Genomic DNA, 19,388 nt, shown 5'->3' with positions numbered 1-19,388 from the left:
AGACAGCCATTAACAAAATGACGGGAAACGATAAAAGTTTGGTCGATTAACAAACTCACCGTTAACAGTCCTCAAATAACTTATCAGTCATTCACAACTGCTGCTTATTCAATTCACTCTGCTAGACTTTTTCAGCACCAATGTCAAATATATTCCACTCGTGAGAAAGGAGGCACGAGCTAAATGCCCCCAAAAGGCCTCCCCCTCGGCTCCCAAAACAGAAAACCTGCAACTGATTGAAGGGCCGGATCGAGTTACTGGTAGTTTACTCCTGAATCGTGTTTCCATGTGTGAGCGCGTGCACCTCGACCAGCCTCCCATGTCCGCGAAAGCCCCCCCTGACCCCCACCCTGACAAATATTGGAACTTGACCCTTTCTGAATTTTGAAGCCGACCTCCGCACCGAATATAACCTTGGCACAGACGGAGGGGGCGAGGTGTGTTTCCAATAAACTCTAGGTATGTGTGTAAATGCACGCGTTCTCTGCGTTGAAGTGCAATTCACGTCTGCGTCTTTTGCGAAGCTTTTCGATAACCGCGCGCGTTTATTTGTTCACATGCGCCTGCTTTTAGGTGCGTACGCGGTTGTTTGCGCGGGGGGCGCGCGAGGGTTCAATTGACCATGTGTGCAGCAGGGGGGCTCTGGAGAGTCTCAGCACCCGAGGCGCCAAGGACGCGGCTTGACAGGTGTGTGCTGAGGACCCAGTGGTCTGCAGAACAGCAGCGGGCGACGGCAACAATGTGCCCATTCAGGCCTGGAAGGAGACAACCGAGATATCCCAGGACCCCCGTGAGGAGGAGGAGGAGGAGGAGGAGGAGGAGGAGGGGAAGGAGGAAGGGGGGCGATCACTGAGGCCCACGTCTACAAAGAAAGACATAACTATAAGTGTATGGACACAGTAATGGGCTGCGTGACCTCACGCTGGTCGGCCGTCTGCCGGTATGTGACCGGCTGAGGTTGTCTGCAGTTTGCACAGCAGACAGATCGTTCAGAGATAACTTTGACTATCGAGGCTAAAAATTTTGGGTTTAATATGGACGCAGGGGTCCTCATAGGTGAATAGCTGCGTCTCTATTAAGGCCAAGGTCGGAAAAAAGTACGATTATTATTATAATTGTTCTCAGTGTGCGCCGCAATCAGTTATTCTGCACAAACTAAAAAAAAAAAATACAAAAAAATGTGACTCATTTGACTAATTTTTCAATTTGGTATTCTCTCCATGTTTAGCACCCTGAATAAAGTGACCATTCAGATGGTAATACTTTTATTATCTATGAAATTAATAACCTGTGAGAGAGGGGGAGAAACTTTTTTTTGGCATTTTTTGTGTAATTTAACTACTGCCTGCGCAGTCAATGAATCATCCTTTCAAACGCATCCCAACGCGCACACACACACACACACACACACACACACACACACACACACACACATATATATATGCAGACAGGCTCACATGACAAACCACTGTCACACTCGTGCTAATGGCGGGACGCGACAAAAAAACCGGGGCAGCATGTGGAAGAATTACATGGCAGCGCGGCCCATACGTCTTTAACGCACATCTGACAAGAGCCTTTAAAACACACACAATGCCACCAGCGCCGCCGTCCATGCAGAAAATTGGACAGCCATCCTTCAGCTCCGACATAAATCTGCGCGGTGGCAAAACGCGTCGGGGAGCAGCGCGGCATAGAATGAGTCTCCGCTGAATCCGAAAAGTAATTGAATTCGAGGATGAATATAGACAAGGGTGGGATGCGAAGATGAAGGAAATGTGTTGAATTTGATGCCTTGCCGCACAAACACACAGGAAAGTCTGCCTAAAAGGAATAAGTTACAAATTGCCAGCGAAGATAGAAAATTGGTAAATAACCTGGAACTCCTTGAAGCTTTTCGAGTGTGCTCGTGTCGCCGTCGAAATGTGGAAGCTAAAAGCCCGGACGTTGGCTCCCTAACCCAAAACTCATGTACGCTTTTACTGTAGAAATTCCTCAGCGATATCCAGTTCCACAACATAACCAACATCAGAGAGATAACCTTAACCTACATACGTTATTGCCTCGCACTACACACCAGAGGTCTCTTGAGCTGCGACCTCAGAGTCCCAAGGCTATCTGCCCACTAAATCACATTTGTAGAGTCATATTAAACATGTAGCCCTGAGGAGAGTAAAAGCCCAGCAAAGAATGATAGGCATCTTTCTATCACTGAAAGCCTGGATTGCATTATTCCACCAGTGGGTCCTGAGATAGAATGTGGCAATCGGCTGCTTTAGCGTTAGAATACGGTCCGCGGGAACGTGTTCAATTCTTCTTCTTCGGCGCCGTGGAGATAAGCGCCTCTGTTCGCATCAGGTCACCTGCGACGGGCAAATGCGGCCGAGGCATTTTGGCAGTCGTGCCAACGCACGGTGTCGAGGCAAGCGGGAGGAAAAAAAAAGAAAAAAAAAAGGTGGGTTTACACGTTTAATTACAAGAAAGGGCGGCGCAGAAGAAGGGATAAAGGAAAAGCTTGGGTGGTCCACTTTGGTGCATTCTCTTCTATAGAGTATTGAACAATATATGGATAACCTTTAAGCTACACTTTGCAAATGCTGCTAAAGCCCCGCAAATCCCACCGACCGACATCAGACTGTCACTTTCTGCACAACAATGCGGAAAAAGGGTACGGAAGAAACAGAGCATTTAAACACCTCTTGCATATACTCCTCATGTAGACAGTGAGGAATTCTTCCCTAACCAAAAACATGTGTTTTGATTGTCTAACCCTAAGATCCCTAACCAAAGTTAATTTTTGATGACACAGATTTCCCCTAATCCTAACCTAGGAATTTAACCACAGTGGCGTCCGTGGATACTGTTTTTTTTTCTTCTATCCTTTTGTGACGCATGTTTGCACCACAACAAGGCAGCCCAGTCTTGCATGCGCTGTCATTTTTTTGTGACTCTGACCATGACTGTTAGCGAAAGCCAACATTAAAAGGGTTGGACGGGTGACGGTGCTTCAAATTACACACAGAACATTCCCCCAGGATGTTCGGGTATGATTCCTTAATGGACCTTTTGGCATTATTTTTACACTTCATTTCCATTTTTCTCTCTAGTTGCGCCGCTTCGTCCTTTGGCTTTGACCAAAAAGACCACTTAGGTAAGGCTAAGGAAAAGATCATGGCTTGGATGAAGACATCACTGACATCAACAGAAACTGTTTAAGTTGTGCTTTGTGTGGAAAGTTTGATTGTCTAATGATTGTAGTAAAATTCTCATGTGATCCAGGTGCTTAGTCATACCTTGGATGCCAGGTAGAAAGCAAGAGCTTATTAAACGGGGGCACTTTTAAGTTTTCTGCAATTGTCTACAAACATTTACAAGTATTTTTTTATCAATGAGCACTAGATTTCACCCTGGGAGTGGAACTGAAAAACAGCTCCTCAATCCAGAGCAGTTAAAATGATCCGTCTGACCTACTTGCTTTTTTACCAGTTATGGTTTGACATGTTGTTTCTGTTAGGTCATCTAGGAACCCCGTGGAGTCAAATTCATTTTAACTGGGCACAGTAACTCAGAACAGCAGCCCACTAAATGGCAAACCCTCCCACAAGCCTCAGAAGCTATGTGCACCGACGGTCGTATTTTCTGGTTTCCTCGACACGGGTCGTGCTCAGGTCAAGACTTGGTTTTCGGAGCAAGGTTTGTAGGTCGCGAGACTTGGTTCGTCATATTTTGCATGCCATTAAAATTGTATACGAAAACAAACCGCCGGCGCATGGTAACAGACGCAAGGAGACAGATGGCTGCCGGAGTGGGGTTTCTAATGCACGCCGAATTGTTGCATCTGCTGGTGTGACTGTGCAAAGCTTGCGGTCAGGGGAAGTTCTCAAGAAAACAGGAGGAAGTGCCGTCTGAAAACAAGCAAACCAAAGCCGGGCTGTCGTCTGTTTCCAAAGGAACCGGCCTTTTTATAGTCGTCCGCGGTAACCGAGGCGGGCGTGAATCCTGCGGGGAACCGAGGGCAATCAAGAAGGCAGCCGCTCTCCTTATGCCCAGGTGGGGTGACATTCTGCCAAAATAAAGGCTTAAGATCGCAGGAAATGGCACCTGAAATGGGCACGAATCCTCGGGGCAAACCTCGAGGAAGAGCTCGGAGGATCTGTCCGCGGGCGTTGTCACACCTTGTCATTTGAATTTCTGCGCCAACAGCTGGCCAAAGTTTGTCAGACGTCAAAACAGATCACAAAAACCATCAAAGCTCTATCAGGATAAAGTGCTCTCGTGGCCTCTGTCCAGACCTGCTTGAGCTCCTTTTCATTTCAGCGGCATTTGCCTAATTAGATGAGAAGTTTGATGTACTGCAAATGCTCTCATTTTATTAAAAAGTATGCAGGAAAAGCCACGCATGGAGGCCGCTTTTGTTTGCCTGCAGTGCAGCGATAGAGAAGGTTACAATTGCACCCCCGCCCGCCCCACCTCCAGGGCATCCACAGAGAAAAATCAATACATAAAAAGCACTTCATTCATGCTTGGTTTCAACGTTTAGTGCCAGTATAATTAAAAGTGGCTACTACGGACTTTCCAATCCAGATTTCCCCATCAGGTGGAGGTGGCCTGCTCAAAGTCATGAGAGATAAATTCAGGCTCCCTTGGGAGTGTTTTGGCATCACGGATGCTGGAAGTTGAATGTGTGGAAGGCCAGGTAATTGAAAGAAACTCTGTGACTCGATGTGCACTCCGTGTGCAGTTATAGATAATATACAGCAGGGCACAACCGAAATCAGGGGATGTGACAAAAGACATAAGGGGTCCCTTTTTAATTATTGTTTAATCACAATTTGATCTTTCCCCCTTTCAGATGTAATCGCACACTGGCAAATTGTGACCGCAGCTATTGGCAAAAACCAAAAAAAACAGAAAACAGAATTAAAAAAAAAACAAGGCCTTGTTTATCCTGTTTAATTTCCCTTTCTACCAAAGCAGCATGAAGAGTGCAAATCATTTTTACACACTCCTCCTGAAAAAAAACTGTAGCGTCCAACCCTGATAACACCAGCTGAGAGACAGAAATTAGCAAATTACCTGTGTGTCATGGCTGCATCCAAGCTGCTGGACCAATTATTTCTGCTCTGCTGCAATTGTAAAGGCCTCTCCAGCTGTGTTTGACACAAAGCTGGCTTAGGGAGGCTTACCACTGACCAAAAACATAAACAAGATTACAGGAGTCTAACCTTGCACGGCGCTCGTGAGTGACAACAGAACTCCTGCTAAACGGACCTTTGGTTTGGCACTTTTAAAAAGGGGTGGATGGTTTCTTTACCGCAACACGATACCATGCCACTCTGGGATACACAAACCGACGTTAACACGTGCGCCTTTGCCTGTGGCAAGGAAACCCTGCTTCCCGGTCCTACTAGGCAAACAAAGAGTGAATATGCGATGCAATGTGTCATGTTGACACATGTTGTCAGAGATCAACTGGTCGTCAATGGACTGTTTTTACCAATTAGAGCACGGGTTTTTGACAGTGCGGTAGCTCTGATCTAAAATACTAGGAAAAAAATGATAGTTTAATCTAGTAAAACCTTCACCCAACCACCAAAAATTGGCAATAAATCAAAACGGGAAATGGAAAAACCACCAACTATGAAATAAAAAGGTAAAGAAAAGAAAAGTTGGTTCAAAAAAAGTTGGGTTTTCTATCACCAGCACCATTTTTCATCCCATCTTGCAGGGTTAGTACTATGTAGGTTGAAATCTGATTAAACTATCATTAGATAACTATCAGTTAAATGGTGATTGTTAGCGTTAGCATACGTTTGCTAAAATGTTTTGACCTTCTAGCAGCATTCAAGCTTCAAATGCCAAAATCCACCCGATTTAATGCCCTTCTAAGTCTATTCCGTCGCAGTCACAGAGCAGTTAACTGACATTTGTTTTATTTCGTTTTTGATAGGCCTGTATTTTCCAGAAATAAGTCTGGCTATCTGCCACGCGCTTTATATCAAGCCCCGAGATAGACTGACCAGTTAAGAAATAACGGAACAAAGTCATTCTTATTGTCTATACCAATCAATAGTGGGCTGTTCATTAGCAAGAAACTGCAACGCGCACAAGAATTAATAGAAAAAGACAGAACAATGCATTAAGAAAAAGAAAGAAAGCGCAGGCCCGGGTGTAATAAAACAGGATTGCAGATAACCGCCTAAGTCCGACATTCCTCTGATGACTTCCAAAGCAATAACTACACCTACGTTATTAATCATTATGGGCAGGAATTCCATACGGGGCTGACCTACGCTGACCCGAGTGAGCTCACTGTCAAGTGGCACGCTGCAGTTTCATGTGTTTTTCCAAACAGAACTAACATGCTACTGTGTCGAGCTATTTGCTCCACGTCAACCTGACTTCCAGCTACATTTATTATGTATGAGGGGGTTAAAGGAGGTCCATGAGAAGATTATAAAAGCTTAACATTTTGATGAGATTAATCTAGCTATCAATCTTTGCATGCAAAGAGTAGTGAACCAATTATAACGTGGCAGTCGGCGAACAAATAGCATTTATACGTCTGCGACTGTATGTTCTGAACTGCATGAAAAAAACATTAATTTGAGGCAGAATTACGGCTGCGCCATCCACCATCAAAAAATTTATATCGCGAGCGTGTCGTGGGTATTAGCGAGGTGCTGGAGCTGGAGGGGCGGGGGGGGCGGGTGGGGGGGCTGCGACTATGAATGCAGCGTCTGTCAGAAGATGGAGTATCACTGTGGAGAAAAGGAAGGGAGTGGATGTCAGTTGCCTGGAGTGGACGATCTGACATCTCAACTCCCACTGTCTGTCATTCTGTCTTCCCAATGATGTATGGACGTTATATGGCACCACTCGGCCGGCAGGACCAGTCGATACCACCACGCCGAGGAATGCTACAGCGAGACAATGGGAGACTCTGACCCTTGTTACGGAATGACAAAACCCCGCTAGTGGTGGAGTGGAAAGGAATGAGGGTAATAGTGGAGTCATTAAACATCACATAGTCTGCAGTTCTGTGGTCGCATTTAAAAAAAAAATAAAAAAATCATTTGAGGAATAGCTTTAAGAATACTGATGCTATCCTTAGGCCGGATTTAGTTCGGTTTATCATTAATAGCCCAATATATATTTTTAAATAAGCTCTAATTTAGAAGAACAACCTAATTTACATCATTGTTCCTCTTATTATTCTGGCTCAGAGTCAAGCTTTCGATATCCGATATTAAGAAATATTACAAACAGGGAACCGAAGGGAGGAAAAAAAAAAAAGAATCAAATGATTAAACAACAGAACATTCAATTATGCACACGATGTATTATAACCACCCAAAAAGGAAATTACTCCAAGAGAATTTAACCTTTCGCGCCGCATTTCTGTTTCATTACAGCTTTTATTTTAAAACGTGCCGAGCACCATTTTCACATTCGCTGTACGTAGGGAGGTGACGCAAACTGGAGAAAGGGCCCCGGAAACCAGCGGAAATTTTTTTTTCCCGGCGCACGACGCGCCGTCCAGCCCTTGAACCAAGGTGACGTTCCTGTGTGGGCGGACGAAAGGAAAAAAAAAAAGGGGCCCCCGCGTTCTCCAGCTCCTGGGGGCTCTGTTCCTGCGCCGTTATCTGCTGCTTATTATTTGGCTGAATGAGCTGGAGCCGGGCTCACGGGGCTCGCTTCTGACATAATGACTGATTACAGTCTTGTGGCTCCCCTCTAAGAAATCCCACAGTTGCCACCACTGTGCCACGGCGGCTCAGCATCACAGGCAAAACCAATGTATGGGTGGAAGTTGAGGAGTGGAGTGGAGGGGAGCGGAGGGGAGGGGAAGGAGGGCTTTTCCAGTGACAGCATGGCTGCTACCCAGTCCTCGAGCCGTCATGGCCGACGGAGGCCCCGTTGGACACCGGGGTCGTCAACCTATTCGTCATCAGGTGTCTCGTTAGCGAGTTATTTGAATGAGAATAACATTTATTTCCCCTGCCTGCGCGCTCAATAACGATCTGCGTCTCCTAATTTGCTCTTGAACAGTCGTGGCTATATTTGCAGAAACATAATAAACGCGTATTCTTCCCGAAATGAGGCGCATTAAAAGCACATATTAGGAGCCATCCATGAAATGTTTTTCCCGAGACGTGCCATGGATTCTTACTTAAGAATCCGAAATAGAAATTCACGCCGGTGTGAGGGGAGTCAGAAAACAACACAGACCCTGTCAGTAGCTGCCGTCTCCGAACGCGGCGAGTTAGTCTGTCAGCACTTTCCAAAACGCCGGCTTTTCAGGCAGTCAATTAAGTTCAAGGTGAGACAAAAATGTGTTGTCATTTAAACGGTTTTGCTCCATCGGGGCGGCGCATCAATTCAGTCATCTCCATTCCAGAGGTGACAAAGGGCTGGCAGGTAGGTTTACGTTTGCCAGAGGATACACGGCTCTGCCATCATTAGACCAGCGTGGGGTGGCGCGGGACGGCGGAGGGCGCGCGTTTAAAACGCACCGTTCCTCCTGAGCGGAGGCTCACAAAGACGGAAACGAGCAAGGTTCCACTCCCGGGGCTGCCTATCTGAGGCCGGACCCCCCCACGCCTTTCAATCCAATCCTGTGCCATCGATTAGGAAAAATCTATTTGTTGGAGTGAAATGCTGAAATGCTGCAACACTTTTTGAATCCGCGGACGGAACGGGCTCCTGATCCACTTAAGGAACACACCTCGGTTTAATGGATGACAAACATGCCCTCTTCTAATTAAAGAAACAGAGGAAGCGACCTCGCATCATAGAAGCATAAATCCATCATTACGGAGCTATCCACCTGTATGAAAAACACTTTCATTATCTGCCTGCTGTAAATTCCATCATGTGTGAATGGGGAAGCGGTATTCTAATTTAAAAAACATTTAGCGGGATATTGTAATCAACATTTCTGCGAGCCATTCGTGCTTTGTGCTCCATTACAAGCTCTTTTGAATTGAAATATGGCAGGAAAAAATCTAGTAGGAATCCCCCCCCACACACACGCACATAATTGAGGAATATTATTAGAGTTAAAGTATGTTACGCAGTTTGACGGTGTCTTTTGAAAGTGTCAAGCTGGTATGGAGTACGTGAATACCAAGGTCTGTCTGTTGGAGACGCTGTTTTAAATAGTTTTTCTTGTTGGAAACTCAAAGCTGCACGGTCTTTTGCTTGTTTATGAAATCGTCATTTGTATGCATACACCTATTTCCCATTTTTTGTTCCACTGATTACAAATTGGATGAAGGTAAAGTGCTAGCACATCCAAAAAAACAGGACTGGAGTTTAATAAAGATGGTTCACCACTCAACGAAGGAGCTTCTTTAGTTCTCCCTAGCAGCTACTTGGTCCAGTTGCCCTTGTTTTCAGCGTTTTTAGGAATATACTATAACCTGGACGACTGTGGACCTTCACAGACATGCACCACTGGTAAATAGAAGGACTGGCAAAAGTCCATCTTCTGGTTGGGCAGCAGTGGGACTTCCAGGAATCCCAACATGCAGGAAACTGGAGCTCAATGTTTTATTTTTTTTAAATTCCATTGTTGCTTCCATTCACAGTTTTCTTTTATTTTGTGTCACTCTTTTCTGTAACTGTCAGTTGGTCCTAGAAACCATAAACATTTTGGAAACGATCAAGGTTTGGATCAAAGTAGGGGGAGGGTTAGAGATAGGGTTAGGGTTTCAGATAAAATGGAAAATTTGTGCCCAAGGACACAAATCACTTCATTCTGAATGAGGCCAAGTTGAAAATGATCACGGGTGAAACAAAAAAGCAAAGTAAGAGGATATTCATTGTTTAGTTTATAACATAGGTCTTCAACAGGAGGTCTGTAGACGTACCAAAAATCTTTGGTTGATTAGACATTTTTCTACATATATATATTTCCCCCAGAAATTAAATTTTCTTTAAATACAGATTAACTTGAGTATTTTGGTAAAGGGATAGCTTAATATTGAATGCAAAATGCACTAGTTTAATATAGAACACATATAGTAGGTAGGGGTCCCTACTTAATCTCTCCATTAGTTTAGGGTTCCTTGGCCTGAAAAACCTTGAAGACCTCCGGTTTAGAACATGTGGAAGTCTATGCCCAGAAGCTATGTGATACAGTTATAGAGGCAAATGCTCTGCCATCAAACTTGAAGTGACCGTCCAGCATTATCCGAGTAGAAATATAATTTACGGCTTTGTCATAATCTGTAGGTTCCCATCTTCATAAATGGCAATAGTAATGAGTGTGGGCAGAGATGCTATGTGCACATCTGCACCCAATCTTTGCAGCTCTAGAAGCCAGTGAACAAGGAACCTATCTTCATCTCTCTTTTTGCTGCCCAATTAGTGGTCAGATCAGGAGGTCCCAGTGGTTTAGGGAGGCGTAAATACTAACCGCCATTTCCATTCATTTGTATGCAGCTGCAGGTGCACTACCTTATTATGCATTCAAGCCCAAACCTGCCTCCCAAACAGGCCATAAATTAACTTCTTTTAGAGCTTCGGCCCCAGAGAAGCATTGCATCTCTGTTTGAATCCCCCTACACTGGTCTAAAGTTCACCAGGAAAAAGGAAAAAACCTTCAGAACAAAAAGCTATCAATATCGTCGCAGAGAACTGGTGTCATACTGTAAAATGCACATAGACAAATGTATCAGATTTAACAGAGTAGTAAAGAGGTTGATGTACTGCGGCTCCGTCAGGCTTTGTCAGTTTGATAGCTTTTGGATACCTTTTAACACCACCAACAGGGTCGTAAGAGTGGCTTGGCTTGCTTTAAATGCTAAGTTGACATTTTTGGGTCCATATCTGCAATCTAGTCCAAGGATGTATTTTTTTTTTTTTGTAACCTGGGCAGGTTCAGCCTTTTGGGGTGAGGGTTAATCATGTTGTAGAACAAGCTGCTTTTTTTAGAAAAACAGATATAATCACTCTGATTTTAGCTGATCGCTATACTGCCGTAAACGTCATCTGCGAAACAAAAAGAAACGGCAACTCTTCTCAAAGGCAGTCTGCATTTGTATCTGCAGAGGCTAGTTAATGCTTCGCGCTAACGTCTCTTTGTCGTGCAGTCTTTGCATCTCTGCCTGCCTGCATGAGTTGTTGAGTGTTCAAATTTGCCTGCTAAGTGTTTTGATCCCCCGAGGGACAACTTAACCATATGTCGGATTAAGACTGTAAGGGTGCCTTGCAGATAATTAAAACTGTTAATATGTATTATTTTCTAAACCACGTCGACATAGGCCATGGGAACACATACACTTGAGTTTGACAATGAATCAGTCGGATTCATTAAGAAGAAGATTGACGCCTTCAACCGATGCAGTCGTGAAAAAGTTGCCAGTGCACCCTTGGTATATTCAATGGGCAGCTAATAATCGTTATCCTACTTATGCGCAGTTTGACACTCAGGAATCCAAGGCAATTAAAAATATTTTTCATGACCTACAACTAACCCCCATCACTTTGCACGATAGGAGACTTACAGTGGTATACAATTTCCTTAAATTTGTTAGTTTGTTAGGTCATCAATACATCACTATTACACTCTACACATGGTTTGCTCATTCACTAATCCGATCATCTCATTGGTGCATTGTTGGGACTAAACTCTTGGGTTTACTAAATGAGAGATGAACAGGCTGCATTGATTTTCCACCACACAGAGAACAGCCTCGAATCACGTTCTTTAAACTTCTGGAATTAATGCTGCTGTGGTATATTCTTCATTGCGCTCTCTATTTCTTTCAAAATGCTTCTTTTCTGTACCAAGGCTGTGGTGAATGCACACGAGTATAGTGATGGCACACACAAGAATGCCTGGATCAGACCTCGTAAGACAAAGTATATTCAAATGCTTCATGACATACTCGACCCACGACGAATAAATCTATTTAGAAAATAATCTGTCACTCTGTTGTCTCCTGTTGTCTGACTTGTACGCGCAAAACGCTCCCAGATGTCAGGGTCACTGTCTACGCCGCCACAAAGAATCAAGAAAACTAATTGTGCGTTCTTTCCATTGAGCACCAGCTGAAGTCTCCATCTCAACTCTAACCCCATTTCCTGCAATTTAGTGTTCAGGGGGTTGTGAAAGCTCGTGTCAAAACCTTTGTGTCCCCGCTCTTTGTGAGACAGGACAGCCAAAGTGTTGATAGGCATAGACCTTGAGGACCTTTTCTGGGCCATGTGCTTGCTTTTTTTTTTTTTTTTTTATTATTTTGAACTTTTGCTTTTCTTCTTGTGTGACATTCCTGCCAGAGAAAAGGGCCCCAGCAGACTGACCTGTCTCACTCCTAACAGCATGATAACTGCAGTCGGGGGCACCTTAGAAAAACCAAGGGCCTCTCTGTAGCAGTGGGTGATATTTAGCCCCCAGCAATGTGAATATACTATAGTAGGTGGCCTGCCTTTTAATTGTTTTGCCAGAGCATTTAATATTATATTAAAAGGCAAATAAAGTATAGGGATGAACTGAGTATATGACAGTGAGTGAATGACAGACAGTAGTTTTAACCTTAAACACAGATAAAAGCAGTAGGGACAATGATTCACCAAGTCATTTTGGTTTTAGTAGTTGGCTGACGTGAGCAAGCTGCACAGTTAGCTTCTCATCTGCTGATATTGCAGCATTCGTCTGGGATTTCACTGGATTCAAGTTAATGTGTATTTAAAGGAATTTAAGTTTGTGATGGAAAAATTGTGGGAGAATTTTTTTTAAAAAAATACATATAAAATGTCAAATCAACCAAAGACCCACTGTTGAAGGCCTCTGGTTTAGAGTATTTTATTGCTTGTTTTTAAAGCCTTCTTACACGGCCAATTGCCTCCTTAGATTTTATATATTTTCCTTTCCATGAACCTTTGCTGTTCCTTCCCTTGTGACCAAAGGTGAACAAGCCTCTGCTGCTCATGCACATAAGTCAGGTCAGTGTCTTCTTCTAAAACAACTCTTAGCTGGTGTAACACAATGAAATAAAGTTATCATAACTATATAACTTAAAACTCACAAGAGAAAAGCCAGTCAGCAAGCATATACCGTCGCCCTACTCGTACTGAAAAAGCCCATGTGATACTTAGCATGGGGGTGTGGGAAACAAACGCTCAACTGCAAAATAATGTTTTAAATCATTTAGACAGTGTGTAAATTCAGAAAGCTGCTTTTTCTTGTAGTGCTCCTATTTTTCAAATCTCATGCAGTGGTAGCTTTGACAAATGAAAAAAAAGAGAAAAAAGAAGGTAAAATCGATGTTTCCGTGTAAGAGGAGGTTGTGTACTGAGCAAATGCTGAAAACCACAGCCTTAAAGTATAGTCGGTTTAATTCCACATAACTGTCCAAGGTGAGGCACTCAAATATTATCTCCATTAATGATTCAGGGAGTGGTGGTAAATGTGTCACAAAGAAGTCTTGGAAATCTTATTCTGTCTGATGAACTAACCAAAACATACAGAATCTAATACCTAATTTGGCCAAATTGACTTAACTAAGTGATTTATTTGTCGATATGATTAATTAATTGATCAAATGGTTATTTCACCTTTACAGAAACACGTGACGTCGCACAGGCTCAAGTTTAAGTGAATGGGAGAAGGAGTGAAAACTGTTACGACGCTGCAAAGATGCCACGGATGAAAAGGGCCTTCAGAGAGCGGTAGCCATGGAGACCATCAATTTTGCTTTAGTTGCAAAAAAAAAAAAAAAAAAAAAAAAAAACAAGCAGCTTCAATGTCATGTTTTGTTATATCTCCCCTCTACGGAACATTTGTCTGAGTTAAATAAATAGACGAACTACTCATATTAGTGCTGAAGTGCACAAGTGACAGATAACTTCCGCGATAGGAAATAGATAAAGACATAAAAAGAAGGTATTCGTTCATTCAGTGATTTTGCCATTCTCAAACCAGGGTGAATTAGTGCAGAATTTAGGAGTCTTTAGGACTGCGCCAGAGGGGTTACCAGGAGGCTAGTTTTTACAGCATTAGTCCTGTGTCTTAACATTCTCAGCTGATTAGTTTAAAGCTGCAAAATGTTCAGGTCTCCTTTTGTTAAATCCTATTCCTATCCATCTCAACTGCCTTAGGGTGCATTCATTTGATTAAAAGAAACCCGCGCAATTGCTCTTTCAGTGGGTTAATTTGAAAAAGTGCAACAAATGAGTGGACAGAAACCCCTTCGGTTGTACTTCATTCCTTGGTATAAGTACAGGACACTCAAGCATGCCTGGTTATTCTCGTCATAGGGGCTAATTTTGTCATTATAGGCAACGGAGTATATCTCTTGTGCGTCCAGTGGACAATTTATTTGCTGTCGGTTGGTAAGAAAAGCACAAAATAAGCCACTGTGCAACAATGCAGCAAATCACAGGTGGTAAGGAACCCCTAGGGGGTCCGCAAAATCTTTGGTTGATTAGACGTTTGTTATATATTTTTTTTTAGTTTTCACCCACAAATTTTAATTTCATTAACATGAATCCAACATATTTTAGTAAAGGGATAAGGGATAGATTAATATTGAATGCAAAATGAAAATAACGCTGCTTTAGAGCTGTCCAATCAGGTTGCAATCTTTTCCATAAGATCTTTGCTTTGTCTGCTTTGGTTACGACCAAGACACCCAAACCAGAACTGTGAAAGAACTGTTAAATTTAAAGAAAAATACAAAAATAAAATAAAAAACAAGAAAAAAACTTGTTGACAATACCAGGTGGGTGGTTGGGGGGGAACAGACAACTTTTTACAAAGGCCACTCTTTGAAGAATGGCTTCCCAAATTGATACACCAGTAAAAGCCCTCACTGTACATAATACGAGCCAAGAAGCCGTATCCTACGTAAGCTAACCTAATGAAGAGAATTGGAGAGCCCGCGTCTCTATTCAGGCAGCTACGACAAATTGGATTCCTCCTGACTCGCAATTGTGTCCAAAAAGGCAAAAATCAAATCAAATAAATGGAGCTGCCAATGGCAAGGAAAAAAAACTACATGACATCAACGGAGTGGGAAAAGGAAAAAGGGAAACATAACAGAGATCCAACAAAGAAAAAAAAAAATAGCAGTGAGGGCACCAAATTAACCCGTATTAGTGCGACACGCAGCAACAGGAAGAAATAAGTGCCAGAACAAAGTGTTGGACTTACACTGTAGAGAAACACGATGGAATGAGACAGAAAATAAGCCTTTCATGCTGCCTGTAATGAATCAAGTGAAGTGGTTTGTTTTTAGTTTTGTTTTAGGTTACGTGTTTTGATCATTTCTAAGACAAAGAGAAGGAATTCATTTGAGAAGACAAAGAGGCAAAGCAGGCGTTCGAGAAACATTAAGGGCGTGAACTGGGGGGGGGCGGTTAGAGTGAGAACGCTAAAAACGCAATAGGGCCGCTTGCGTGTTTATTTCCGCCACACATCACAATCTAGCTGTGTTTCTTTACCCGAGATAACCGGTTCAATCAATATCTCCTACAGTAGCTCACATTCAGCAAACTCCCTACAATGGACCTGCAAGATAACAGCAACTCCAGGAAAGAAAGGCAAGAGGGAGATGGTTTTTTTTTTTATATATATTCATACAGCGCAGTCCCATCAGGAATCACACCAGATGCTAGGTTCAACTGCTGTTCTATTAAACACAGATTATATTCCACGAGGAGCAGCATTTAGCTGAATCAAAATGGATGAGACACGCCGAAAACAAAGTGCAGGTTGACATAGCAGCTAAGTCAGAAAGCATCAGATTTTAGCCTCGAGAGTCCCCCTGGGAGCAGGAAGTCAAGGTTTGAGCTGCTGGTAGAGTACAACTCTACGTGTGTGTGTCTGTGCGTGTGTCATCTGCTTTGAGGGCAACTCCACCGATGCAGATTATATGACAGATGGTCCTGGACGTAATGTAATTGTCAGATAAGGATCCAACCGGCGGCCACGTCAATGATCCGCCGTGAGGAAAAGCACACAGCGAAAGTCACGCGTCCAGCGGCCAGACCCCGGCTGAAAAAGTACTCGCGGAATAACGCGCTACTTTAACACTCGCACAGCTCTTACATTACCAGGGATGAAAATTCAAAGCATATTCCAAATTGGAAACGGAGGGCGTCGCGGCACGGCGGCGACGGGATCCTCAGATCCGATTCAAAGTGATGGGCTTAGTTACCTTTTCCACTTTGATTTTGATGTTGAAAGACAGTGTGCTTTCTTCACATCAAAGGATTCGGTACAGTGGCCTCCTCAACCCCTGCACCGCTCTCAGACACTGGACAGCGTGTCTCCTTCAGCACAGGCAACCATTCATCACCATTCCCTCTTTCCAGCGAGCATTAAATAGTGATATGCAGAGTGTGCAGTATTTATGATTTTATTTTTCCTTATTCAGACTGCGCCGGACACACCGCGGGTGTGACAAGCGCGCCCCACCGACTCGAGAAGGGGGCATCCGGTCAAATATGTATGAAAATCCTACGTAGACATTACCCACATGGAGAGAGCCTTTCTCTTTTTTCTCCCCCCCGCTTAACGCGCGGTGTAATGAAAAATTCAGATGCTCACACCACTGCATCCATCCTCACACAACACAGGCCTGCATCTGCACTTCAAGACAGTTAAGCCTCCACGAGCCGCATCCCTCGGCGTTTGAGGGTTGAATATACAGTTTTAAAAACAGAGGAAATAACTCAAATTGCCTTCCAAACAAACTTCACACGCACGTATGCATACAAAATGCAACTTCTGGCTGGTGGTGGTGGTGGTGGTGGGGGGGTGAAGGGGGGGTTACATTACTCACTGCATCATAATCTAAGCACCTAACAGTGGAGATTAATAAGTCCGACGGGAAATTGAAATTTTCATATCGGCTATCGATAGGTTGCGCGTTGATCGGCGCTGATTGCACCTGAACGCATCGATAGGCCGGTTAAAGTAATTAAGAGCGGAGCGCACGCCAGGACTGACATGAACGGAGCACATCTACACCGCTGCGGGGATTCATTCATGGGCATTATCCAATTATCCATCGCCCCGAGCTGAATCCGCAAATAACAGCGGCGGATGCGCGCACTAAAACGGACTGGGGTATGCATTATTTTTTTATTTTTATTTTTTATTTTTGTAGAGGAACGTCACACTTACCGCGTATTTGGAAAAACAAAAAAAGCAAAAAATATAAAAAATATTAAAAAAAAAAAAATACAATGGACGTATAGGTCGGCTCCTTTAGATTCAAAGTGTTAATTTCTCTGTCAAGTGTCTCTCTGGCGCGGGGTAGAGTCCTTGCGCGCTGCCGGGAATGGACTTAAACGGGGTCGAACAGCGAATCCAAAGTGTTGCCTCCTGCCGCTGCGTCCAATATCCGCGTTAAGAAAAAAAAAATCGCCTCTATCTGGTCTGCCGTGGGCTCCACAATCCGGGTGATGTCGAGAGCGTGTGTGTGCGTGTGTGTTTGAGAGAGAGAAGGGGGGGGGGGGTGAGAGAGCGAGAAAGAAGCGGCAGCCTCCTCGCGTTGTATCCACTGTACTGTCCCTTACATCCCTTTATGGCACAAGGCGTCCTTCTGCGCGGGGCGCTACATCACGTCCCGGTGAAGCTGTGGAAACGCGAGCGCTACTGGAAAAGAGTATCCAGAAGAATACGGGGTAGAAAAAAATATGTATAAATAAAAAAAAGAATAATAATAAAAAAGAGGGGGGGTTAAATGTTGCAAGAAAAGCTCCTCGAGGTAAAAGGGAAGGAATTTAAGTTGTTTGCGTCCCAAAAAAAAAAAAACTGATCCCACTCTCTCTTTCTCTGCGACTATGACAAACCAATTGTGCGCACTGGCTGGGAGTAATTCTGTATGGAGACCAAGGGGGTTTGGAGAGCCAGTGAAAGGTGAGAGGCAAAACTCGGATGTGGATTGCCGCTCTCGCCGTATACTCGGGCTCCACCTAGCAGCAAACACTAGATAACATGCCACAAAGCACAGCCTCCCCTACCTACAGTGCCTCCTGCCCGAGGCTGGCAACGAGACCCATGTTATATTACATTCTGTCTGTGCGCCTGCGACTGCAATATTTATGTGCAATACCCTGCCCTCCTCTTTCTCGCCCTCTCAAAAGAATCTCGAAAAATACAAGAAGAATTGCCAATTAACAGTTCAATCAAGTAAATGCGGGCTGAAGATTAAAGCTGATTGATTTTTTTTTTCTTTTTTCCCCCCCCAACACTATCTTTTAGGTGTCTCGGTTAAATACATCTCGTGAAATGCGCCTCCATCTCGACGATCCTTTAAACGCAGGGTGTCTCAGAGAAGAGCTCGTGGTCATTTTTCTCGCTGAAAGCCTATTATTCATACGGATGGGTTTTGCTCGTGGCTGTCAGGGCTCCGTCTTTTAATCCCGCCCTGCGTGTTCCTCACGAACGGCTGTGTTTTTAAGCCCCCAGATTGTGACTCGGGGAAAAAAATCCGTGACCTCTCCCCGTGAACTCTGAACGCCGCAGCAGCCGCGGCCACCGTGGGCCGAGTACAACCCCTCAATCACCCTATAGCCAATTAATCACTTTAATAATCCTAATTGCAATCATACAATAGGTAATCATCCAATCACTCACCCGGCGCTCCACTAATGAGCCCGTGCGAGCACAGAGCTGGCAAAATCACTTTTTTTTTTTTTTTACTTCTTCGCGCTCCTTTCCTGTCGTCTGAGGAAGACCTTGAACCCCCGAACGCAGCCGTGACGAATAACTGCATGCCTGCGTTTGAAAAGGTGCAGCTTTATCTCGGCCTACCACTGCTTTTTCCGCCGCCCCCCGCCCCCACGGCGCACCCCCACGCCAACGCAAACGAATTTCTCCAGGTGGAGAGCTGACCGAAGCCGCATGCCATCACGCTCGCACAAACCAGCCGGCTTCAAAGCGACGCCTTAAGTGAGGCGCGGCGCGCTCGCCTGCGTCTCGGGCTGCACAAACAAGAAGCGGGAGAAGAAAAAAAAAAAAGGACGCCAGCAGTGACATGAAGGCTGCATCAATATTAGAAATGCAGTTGCCTGCAGACTAATAGAATACAAGTCAGATTCAGATCAGTTCCTTTTTTCAACTTCTGAATAACACACTCCTCATGATTAAAGTATAAGCAGCTTTGCTCTGCTCTGAAATGGAACAGCATCCCAAATACATGGAGATGAATGCGATCCAGACTCGTCTACATCTAGTTGCACTGCAGGGGAATTCATGAAAGCAACAGCGAACGTCCGTGAATTACACGAACATGGCGGCCTCTCCTTTTTTTGAGATTTAAAGAAAAGCAAGAATGGATGGTTGTTGTTTTGTTTTTTTTCTTTAATGCTGTCTGATCGGACAGTTTTTTTCTTTGTTCGGCAAAGATCAGGCAAATAGTTTGAAA

At 44.1% G+C, this 19,388-nt stretch overlaps 1 protein-coding gene across 13 annotated transcripts in view; it reads right to left on the bottom strand.

Moving 5' to 3' along the window:
- The window catches only part of LOC125005875 (adhesion G protein-coupled receptor L3-like), a 220,666-nt gene extending 201,972 nt beyond the window's left edge, over positions 1-18,694 (bottom strand). For 4 of the 13 annotated variants that reach the window (XM_047581514.1, XM_047581532.1, XM_047581523.1 and 1 more), the window contains exon 1: positions 17,141-18,688. The gene's annotated coding sequence lies outside the window, so the exon portion shown is untranslated. Of the gene's footprint in view, positions 1-17,140 lie in introns of all 13 variants that reach the window. The other 9 variants (XM_047581567.1, XM_047581575.1, XM_047581599.1 and 6 more) reach the window with 5 other exon arrangements.
- Between the last annotated feature and the right edge of the window lie 694 nt (positions 18,695-19,388).

Source organism: Mugil cephalus, chromosome 1 (assembly GCF_022458985.1).
Source record: "Mugil cephalus isolate CIBA_MC_2020 chromosome 1, CIBA_Mcephalus_1.1, whole genome shotgun sequence".
In the NCBI taxonomy this organism is placed as follows: domain Eukaryota; kingdom Metazoa; phylum Chordata; class Actinopteri; order Mugiliformes; family Mugilidae; genus Mugil; species Mugil cephalus.
Note: the sequence above shows the minus strand (reverse complement) of the source record. Positions and strands in the feature narration are given on the sequence as shown.